Here is a 10108-nt window from a genome sequence, read left to right as displayed (position 1 = left end):
AAGTTTGAAATGCCTTGTCATGTTTATGAGATGTCAAAATATTAAACATGGCCGTTTTTTACACCCACATAAATCTCTGTGGTTGATTCTCATGTGGGTCGTCAGGTTACAAGGAGGGAGCGGGGAGCATGCTGGGGGATCCGGGTCCTATGCCAAGCGCGAGCTGAGCATCGGCAAGCGCGCCCTTAGGGCCCGGCCCCCCGGCCCCCGCCCCCTACCTGATTTAGATAGGGGCGGCCGGTCTGCCCCAATGGGCGACCGGCCGCTTATCTCTTCCGGGGCAGGAGGACGCACTTCCGGTGCAACAGAGGGCGGAGCCTGGTGACCTATTTAGGAGCCAGGGGCAGGGACCCCGGCCTCTCCTTCCTCTGTGGCACCGGATCGTGGCGTCCTCCCTCTTACACCCCCTTTGTTTAATTTTAAACTCCCACCCACCCATCCCTTTAGCTCAGTGGATTGTAGTGGCGTATTCGGTAGAAAGACCTTGGGACAGTACAATTGACCGACGGAATGGACGGGAGTCCGCCTTGCGTACTCCCTAGGCCAGCACTGAGGGGGGAGACGGTAAGCTCTCCGCTGTGAAATAGGGCCCCGGCTGGGGAGGCTAGGGCGACAGGTTACGAGCCTCCTGGGTCCCTGGTCAGCCTGGTGGTCGGAGGGTGGGCCCCTGGTGAAGGCGGACAAGGATCAGAGGTTGGGGGCTCACTCCTCTTGGGTTCGCAGGTGGGTTTCGCCTCGCGTGGATGCACGGCATGGAAGGGGGGAGCCGGAAGCCCCCTTAGTGCTGGTGGATTGGAATCTTAATCTGGCAGAAGAAGACCCGGAAGTCAAGAATAAAATTATGTTGATAACTGTATGTAATGAAGTTTGAAATGCCTTGTCATGTTTATGAGATGTCAAAATATTAAACATGGCCGTTTTTTACACCCACATAAATCTCTGTGGTTGATTCTCATGTGGGTCGTCAGGTTACAAGGAGGGAGCGGGGAGCATGCTGGGGGATCCGGGTCCTATTCTTGCCGTCCCGGGATGCGTTTTTGAAAGTTAGAAGTAGGGGAACGGATTGGAATAATTTCTAGAAGTAGGGGCACGCCGTGCCCACCGATCCCCCTCCACTTCTACCACTGCTTTTACATCTTTGCAGAAGGAGACAAGGTATCGGAGAAAACATTAAACATTTAAAACACTTTTCTTTCTTGGTGAGTTCATCGGCGCTTTACAGATGCAGGATGTGCCGTGTAGGGGGTCACGAGAGGCGCAGGAAAGGGCACGCGCTTTACCTACGTAGACATTCATATGTATCTTATATATATGGGAGGCCTTTGTAACAATGCACTCTTGGTTACTTTTGTACTTTCAGTTATGTATTTCACTTACTCCATCGACGTATCGTGTTCATACTGTAAGAAATTCATAGTGCATGAATACAGATATGTATGTGTACGGATATATAATTTTCATGACCCTTGTATTTTTCCATTTGTGTATCAGGTTTTCTGTGTTCTCCATTTTCCCGTTGGGAGCAGATGAAAAGGAATAAAACTTTGCACGTTGGACATTTTACACTGCTTGGCATTTCACTAAGAAATGGAGCGTGACAGTTAGTCCTCCAGGAGGCGCTGTGGCTTAGTTGGTTAAAGCGCCTGTCTAGTAAACAGGAGATCCTGAGTTCGAATCTCAGCAGTGCCTAGATTTTTGTCGCATAGTTCCAATAGACTTAGTTAAATCACTTTTTGACAGAAAAATACATTGTTTTCAAATCCACGATGTTGCTGCTACAATCATCCACGTGCACACACAATCCTTGCAAGCTAGAAAACGAGCCTGGTGTTACTTTGAGAAGTATTGTACCACCAATCATGTGTAGCTTATGATTTTCAAAGAACCGTTGACAAAGCCAATCGGTTTGGCTTTGTGTTGTGAAAATATTTTTCAAAGTTTTACTCACATCAATGTACAGAATGGGCAGCGGTAATGCAAGCTTCAAAGAACAGGTGCAGCACAGGCAGCAGCAGAGACGACTTCAGTTACTAACATTGTTACAGAACAGGCAGAAGAGGTTCAGGCTTCAGTGCCTCATGAACAGGCACAGCACAGGCAGCACCAGAGTAACCTTCCATTACTGAGACTGTTACTGAAGGGGCAGAAGAGGTTCAAGCTTCACTGTTTCAAGAACAGGCACAGCACAGGCAGCAGCAGTGTAAACTTAGCTTTAGAATTCAGATGGTTACAGCCCAGGCAGCGGCGTTGCAAGCTTCACTTACATGATATACTGAGAGTAGGCCATGTGTAATGTTGGGGTGCAGAGGGAGCGGTAATAAAACCAGCAGGAAACGGAATCAGTTTTACTAGTAGATGGTGTACACAACACAAATAAGGCCTTATGGAGAGTGCTGGGTATATTTCCAAAGGATTCATTTGGAACATTGGGGCGTATTACCAAGCATAAGCGATAATTATCGCTATGCTTGGTTAGCGGCTATTATTTTATCGCCGAGCATCGCCTATTTTTATCGCTTAGGAGCCTTACTATTATCAAGGTTTATCTCCTAAGCGATAAAAATCGTCCGAACGCATGAATATCGCAGAAAAGTCAGCAATATTCATGCATTACCGAGCTATGCTCTTAGCCATGTTATCCACCTACCATTGGATAACATGGCTAAGAACTGCTCTGGGCAGGCGTTAGCTTTTGGAGATATTCGCGCTTAGCTCGAATATTTCCAAAAGTAGGTAATAGGAGATAACGATGTTAGCGACTGTTTACAGTCGCTAACATCTTAGCATGCCCACTTTGCATGTCATTAGCGATAATTATCACTGACATGCAAAGTGGGCCCCAAGATGATCGCTATCTCCTACTAGCTGTCTCTAACTGGTGTTAGCGACAGGTAGGTAATAGGGCGATAAAATTATCGCCGCTTTAGCGGGAAAAATTCCCGCTAAAGCGGCGATAAGGCCCTTGGTAATATGCTCCATTGTGTCTCAACCTTGCTGCTTTGTCGGGACAGTTGCGGCCCTTTTTAGAGATTAGTCAGGCATATTGAGCCCCACTCATGGAGCCACTTCTGAAGTGTTGGCTCCAGTTTTAGAGAGTCCTCTTAGGGTATTGTTCCAAGTACGCACAGTTCCGTATGGAGTTTAGGTAAAGTTTTCAAAACCTTCCCAGGAGCATTGATGCTGCTTTTAAAAACCACGTCTGTGACACTGTCTCCTGATATGGTGGCCGCCTGTCGTGTAAGGTGTCTGGTACTGGAAGGTTTATCTGGAGGTTTGTGTCAATTCCCAAAGTCACAACTGACATTTTATATCAAATTCTAATGGAAACATCTGAAGTTTTATCTTAGGGGTGGGTGATAATTCTGCCCGCTGGCAGAGGTGGTGGAGATTTGGCCACTCCGTGTTACAATTGTAATGCAGAATTCTGGCCAAACTCTGCTAACCGCCACGTGATGGAGTTTTTTCTCACATGCAGCTCACCAATGGTAAGTAGGCGAGAAAGAATTTACATCCCCTTGCACAATGTTTGAGTGCTCAGATAAGGTTTAAATTAAAGTACTATTACTTGGTGTGGTCCCCTACCACCACAACTAATAACCCACATTCTCCTAAATAAGTATATCTGGAAAGGGTTAAAACCAAGAAAGTACTTACCTTGGCTTACTGTTACCCGAGACAGAGAGATCTGGCCATCCCCTATGTGAAACAATACCACAAAGCCAAAGGTAAACTTCTATTTACCATTCTTAATAGCTTGGATGGGACGGTCGTCCAATTAAGGGTGCAGCATTTTCTCTGAGAAAGTGTTAATAATTGTTGATTTTGAGATTATATTTTAAGTGTTTTAGATGTATTTCAATTGAATGAACTTTAGATTATTTCCCTCCACTTTTGTCTTTGATGAAGTGGTCCCAGTCGGGTCCACAGGCTGTGGGTGGAGGGGATTTTGTGGCAGTGGATGGATGTTTGGGGGTGGGGGTCCCACCTTACTCCAAATCTAATTCTGAATTAAGCTCTGGGCTTAATGCATTGGGGTTAAGTAACCTTGGCCAGTCCAGGGAACTTGTCAGAGTCATTAACCTGTATATTATACCTGCAGTCATCATTATAAGGTTTAAGAGTGGATTGGTGAGTCGGGCACTTGGGTAATGGGCTGGAATCTGAGTTACAGATGTGGGTAACTTTTTGGGCAGCATAGTGGACGATTTGGGCTGTAACTGTGCTGTTCAGATGGTGCCAGTGACCCAGTGGGGACCTGAGCAGCCTTACTGGAGGCAGATGGGTTTCTACTTCCTCCTTTTGTGCCATTGGAGCGGAGTTGTCATTCCTAGTCTCTCGCTGGGCTGGACCATTAATGAATGCAGACTGAGCATGGGCAGGGGGACTGAGCAGAAGTGGCCTCACTTATATTTAAGGCTCCCAGTTTTCCATTTTTACTGATTTTTACAGATAAGTACAGACAGAAAATAATGTGTTTCCAATCTCTATTTATTTTTAAAAGCTTAAAAACACTGAACATTGTGTTTCTAATGATTGACTTTCCATGCAGCTTGTTGTGAATTCAAAGACTACAGATGAGCAGATAGATAGCATGGGAAGTAAAAAACAGGCTAAGATATCTTTAAATGCAGGCATATACTAGAATATATTTGTAGTACTATTTACTGTGGGTGTAGTGTTCTGCTATATTTGGCTGCTGCAATTGATAAAGCACAACAGGCATCAAAGTATGAGTTCATGTTAATCAGTTAAATAAATGTGGAAATGTACCAATTTTGACTCCACTTATTCGCAAACCACAAAATAAATATGTATAAATGCTAATAAGATGGTGAAAAAATAAATATGGATAAATACAGACAGAAATGTTTAAAAAATAAATACCATAATACCCGGCACCCTACTTATGTTCAGGTATGGTTCACCTTTGTGAACTAATCTGTGCATGAGTGCTGGCATCATTTTCATTTTTTTTTATATCAGTGAAGTTAAGAAAATGCACCTCTCATTGAGATCCTCTGTCCATCCTAATCATTATAAGGGCACCCAGAGGGGAAAAAAAGAACAACTCTTTGCTCCCTGCCCAGCATCTCTAACAGCCACCATAAATAGGCACTCTAGAATATTGCTTGGTTTGATGACAGTAGCTAAAGTTTTTTACGTGTATCATGACATCATTCTTCTGCTAGCCCCTTTAAACCACTGCTGTTAAATTGTATAGAGCCTTTGTTTCCTCCAGGCCTAGGTTTAGTCTTGGTGCTTTACATAGGATGTTTCAGCATGTGCAACAGGTGAGCATCACCTACCTGTGCACTCTAACATGTATATGTAGCATGATGAATTGCTGGTTCATGTGGCAACTTTATATAATGCCATGAGTTTCCTGGCTGCTATCTTCATATGAAGCACGGCGCGCATTATACATGGGCCCTGCTGTTTTTAGTTGCATGCATGGTTTTAGGATTAAATACCCCAATGTGCTCTGTGGATAGGTCACTTTAAACTATATCTAAAAGTCAGGAAACCATCCACCAGGTTAAGCATTAGTGGTAGAAAGGAAAGGTGGGCCGTTATCGGCTGCGCGCCATGGCCTGCCTCTCCTGCCTCTAGAAAGCTGTTATTCTTTTTCTTTTTTTTTTCTTCTCTTCTCGCAGGTGTCAGGAGGAGCAGTCCGAAATCTGCTGTGAAATCCCTGTGGGGAGAATCTTTGGCCTAGATGTATCAAGCCATTTGCGATCCGCAAAGGCCGGAATTCGCAGAATTCTGGCGTTTGCGTAAGGAAATACCAAAGTCAAGGACGTCTATCAAAAGAAATGACTTGAAGGTGGGCAGAAAGCTTGAATATACAGCCAGAACCACAAGGCTAATTTCACAATTGTTTAACGCCCTTTTACATCGAACAAATAACTGGTACCGGTTCCCTGGCTAGCCCAGTACAGAATGGTGCTTTTTTCCCCTTTTTAGTGTTTCTACCAATCCAGTATGGAGGCCAGTGATGTGACTATTGCTTCTTCCTGTTTTCTGTCCTCCTCTATAAAAGAATGGCTTAAACCTTCTGTCGCGGCATCACAATGCAGCCGCAGTATCTGTAGGCATGCGTATTGCCCCTTATGTAATTTTGTTTGGGCCCTATGATTTTCTCCTTTGAGATTCTACTCCTGGTTGGTGGTACCCAGGTTCGTAATGGTAGAGAAAATTGGCCTGGCAGCAAAATACAAGTGGCCCCCATTAGGGAATTTGACTGCTAAAAAAAGTGCCCATGTTTGCTCATTGGGCCAGTTTTTAACTTGTAAAGACATGCTGTCAGGGTGTTTTGCAAGGTCCAGAAAACTGCATGGATTGGGCTTGCTACAGGTAATGTTCATACTATTATCAGGGAAATCAACAGTAAAAAAAACACCCCACCAGACCATAAAACAGGCCTAAAAATCCCACCCACTGACCGCTCAGACCAGCCCTTCAAGAACTGCCTGATTGCCCACAAGGCCAGTCCGACCCTGCTGGTGCCTTGCAGCTCTGGTGTCTGACTGCCTGGTGCTAGTTGAATAATTGCTGCCGGCTTTGGTAGGTCAATGTCGCTCATAAGTACACTGAAAACTTGGCAGCAGTGAGGGTTTAATGTCTCGTATTTACAGGTTTCCCTCGTCTTTATTTCTTGGTTTTGCTTGCGGGAAAGTGTCAGTCATAGTACCCGAATATCACTCATAATTACACTGACATTACGGAAATGTCAACCATAAGCAGTCTGAATCCTTGGTAGCTATGCACTGAGAGGGTTCATGACTGCAGGGGGCAGACTAAGGGTTAAAGTGCTCCTGCCTGCGAACGAGGACAGCAGCACGCTCTCTGGATTGCTTCTCCAACTCTGCACTGCACCGAGGACATATTTTCATAACACACTAATATGGCGAAACCAATTGGCATGACCAATGCTTGTTTGAGGGGGGAGGTGGGAGCTGCATGACGGGGGCAGATGAGTGATTCCAGGATTTACGCCAACGCCATCCTTCTCTCGAGCAGTTCACCGTGTCGTTCTTGTTATTCAGGCGCATTGAGTGCAGTTCTCCAAGTAATGTACCTGTTCCTTGGTGGTCGCTTCCTGATATGTGTACGGTCTGAGTCGGCCCATCAGTGTCTGAGCGCCTCCATGTGGTTGGTGATGAGCTAGTAATGTCCCATCTGCATGTCTGTTGAGGTATTTGCCCTGTGTCGTTACAATGCTGCTGAAGCTAAGGAAGGTCGACCAGATAAAATGCTGACTCAGCATGTGAGTCACCTCGATAGCAAGAGTGCAAACGTGTGCATATTCCAATAATATTAATGTGTGTCGGCCGGTTAGCTCAGTTCGTTAGAGCGTGGTGCTAATAACGCCATGGTCGCGGGTTCGATCCCCGTACTGGCCACTGCTCTTTTTAGTTTTCCTTACAGTAAGGACTGTTGTTTATTCTGGTAAATACCAGTGTGATGTGCTGGCTGATTGACAATGGATTTGAGCTCGCTACAAGCAATAATAGAGAAATCAACAGTATAAATCGGCGAAGCAGCTCATTAACCGGCCAACAAACAGACCTATAATACCAGCCCTCGGGCCCTGTAGGCCTGGCAAACACCGGCAAACACCCTCGGTAACACAGCCACCAGGTTTTTGTGGGACTCTGCTTTTTGTATTTCAATTCTTTACTGCATTTAAAAAATAATAATAAGCAACGATCAAATAAACAAATATTTGCACAAGAACAAAAAGTGTCGTATAAACAATATTAAAGTGCACCCTTTGAAGCGCTGTTTAAATCAGAGTTAACATTTGTGCTCTGGTGAGAAATGTGCGAGCAACATAGAGTCTTTTTAATCTTTGCAGATGGAGACAAGGTATCGAAGAAAACATTAAACATTTTAAACACTTTGATTTCTTTGTGAGTTCATCGGCGCTTTACAGATGCAGGATGTGGCGGTGACCTCTGTGCTGCACAGGAGGGGCGGGTAGGGGGGTCACGAGAGGAGCAGGAAAGGGCACGCGCTTTACCTACGTAGACATTCATATGTATCTTATATATATGGGAGGCCTTTGTAACATTGCACTCTTGTTTACTTTTGTACTTTCAGTTATGTATTTCACTTACTCAATCGACCTATCGTATTCATACTGTAAGAAATTCATAGTGCATGAATACAGATATGTATGTGTACGGATATACAATTTTCATGACCCTTGTATTTTTCCATTTGTGTATCAGGTTTTCTGTGTTCTCCATTTTCCCTTGGGAGCAGATGAAAAGGAATAAAACTTTGCACGTTGGACATTTTGCACTGCTTGGCATTTCACTAAGAAATGGAGCGTGACAGTCGGGCCTGCAGGCGGCGCTGTGGCTTAGTTGGTTAAAGCGCCTGTCTAGTAAACAGGAGATCCTGAGTTCGAATCTCAGCAGTGCCTATATTTTTGTCGCATAGTCCCAAAAGACTTAGTTAAATCAATTTTTTGACAGAAAAATACATTGTTTTCAAATCCACGATGTTGCTGCTACAATCATCCACGTGCAGACACAATCCTTGCAAGCTAGAAAACAAGCCTGGTGTTAATTTGAGAAGTATTGTACCACCAATCATGTGTAACTTATAATTTTCAAAGAACCATTGACAAAGCCAATCGGTTTGGCTTTGTGTTGTGAAAATATTTTTCAAAGTTTTACTCACATCAATGTACAGAATGGGCAGCGGTAATGCAAGCTTCAAAGAACAGGTGCAGCACAGGCAGCAGCAGGGACGACTTCAGTTAATAAGACTGTTACAGAACAGGCAGAAGAGGTTCAGGCTTCAGTGCCTCATGAACAGGCACAGCACAGGCAGCACCAGAGTAACCTTCCATTACTGAGACTGTTACTGAAGGGGCAGAAGAGGTTCAAACTTCATTGTTTCAAGAACAGGCACAGCACAGGCAGCAGCAGTGTAGACATAGCTTTAGAATTCAGATGGTTACAGCACAGGCAGCGGCATTGCAAGCTTCACTTACATGATATACTGAGAGTAGGCCATGTGTAATGTTGGGGTGCAGAGGGAGCGGTAATAAAACCTGCAGGAAACGGAATCAGTTTTACTAGTAGATGGTGTACACAACACAAATAAGGCCTTATGGAGAGTGCTGGGTATATTTACAAAGGATTCATTTGGAACATTGGGGCGTATTACCAAGCATAAGCGATAATTATCGCTATGCTTGGTTAGCGGCTATTATTTTATCGCCGTGCATCGCCTATTTTTATCGCTTAGGAGCCTTGCTATTATCAAGGTTTATCTCCTAAGTGATAAAAATCGGCCGAACGCATGAATATCGCAGAAAAGTCAGCAATATTCATGCATTACCGAGCTAATGCTCTTAGCCATGTTATCCACCTACCATTGGATAACATGGCTAAGAACTGCTCTGGGCAGGCGTTAGCTTTTGGAGATATTCGCGCTTAGCGCGAATATTTCCAAAAGTAGGTAATAGGAGATAGCGATGTTAGCGACTGTTTACAGTCGCTAACATCTTGGCATGCCCACTTTGCATGTCATTAGCGATAATTATCGCTGACATGCAAATTAATAAACTACTAAGGGTTGGCTCTAATCAGTATGGCTGAGCCTGCATAGAACATAACAAAAGAGAAATTGCCAGTACTGATAACACCACAGTAACATAAATTCAATCCACAGTACTTGAGAAAAGATTCAAGACTGGATGCTAATTAATAGCCTTTTATTCTTATTTATGATTTTATCAAAAAGTACTTTTTTTATTTTTCGAAGACAAACATGTACAAAACAATTCAATGACCAAACTCAAAACTAAAGGTAATCATTCATCATATCACTCATATCACAACCAAACGATAAACAATCATTCAGGGGGAGAAGGGCAACACTTAATAGAGGAACTACAAAATTTATCAAAACATACAATATTTACAATATAATACAATACTATACATGAGACAAGAGAAGCCAAGTGTCTGCAAAAACACTTAAATAAATTCTTTCAATAATCAATCACTTTTAACGTACATTCCTATAACTAAGTGTTTGAAATAGTTCTTAGATTTTCTGAAAAAGGATCATGTACAAGGATTAGTGA

The 10108-nt window shown here is 43.8% G+C and overlaps 2 non-coding genes across 2 annotated transcripts; both read left to right on the top strand.

Moving 5' to 3' along the window:
- Positions 1-1615: 1615 nt before the first annotated feature.
- TRNAT-AGU (transfer RNA threonine (anticodon AGU)) lies at positions 1616-1689 on the top strand. Its single transcript has one exon. It is a non-coding gene; the product is annotated as a tRNA-Thr (tRNA).
- Positions 1690-8357: 6668 nt separating this feature from the next.
- On the top strand, positions 8358-8431 carry TRNAT-AGU (transfer RNA threonine (anticodon AGU)). Its single transcript has one exon. It is a non-coding gene; the product is annotated as a tRNA-Thr (tRNA).
- The last annotated feature ends 1677 nt before the right edge of the window (positions 8432-10108 follow it).

This window comes from Lissotriton vulgaris, chromosome 12, assembly GCF_964263255.1.
Source record: "Lissotriton vulgaris chromosome 12, aLisVul1.2, whole genome shotgun sequence".
Taxonomy (NCBI): domain Eukaryota; kingdom Metazoa; phylum Chordata; class Amphibia; order Caudata; family Salamandridae; genus Lissotriton; species Lissotriton vulgaris.
This window is presented reverse-complemented; position numbering and strand designations above follow the sequence as displayed.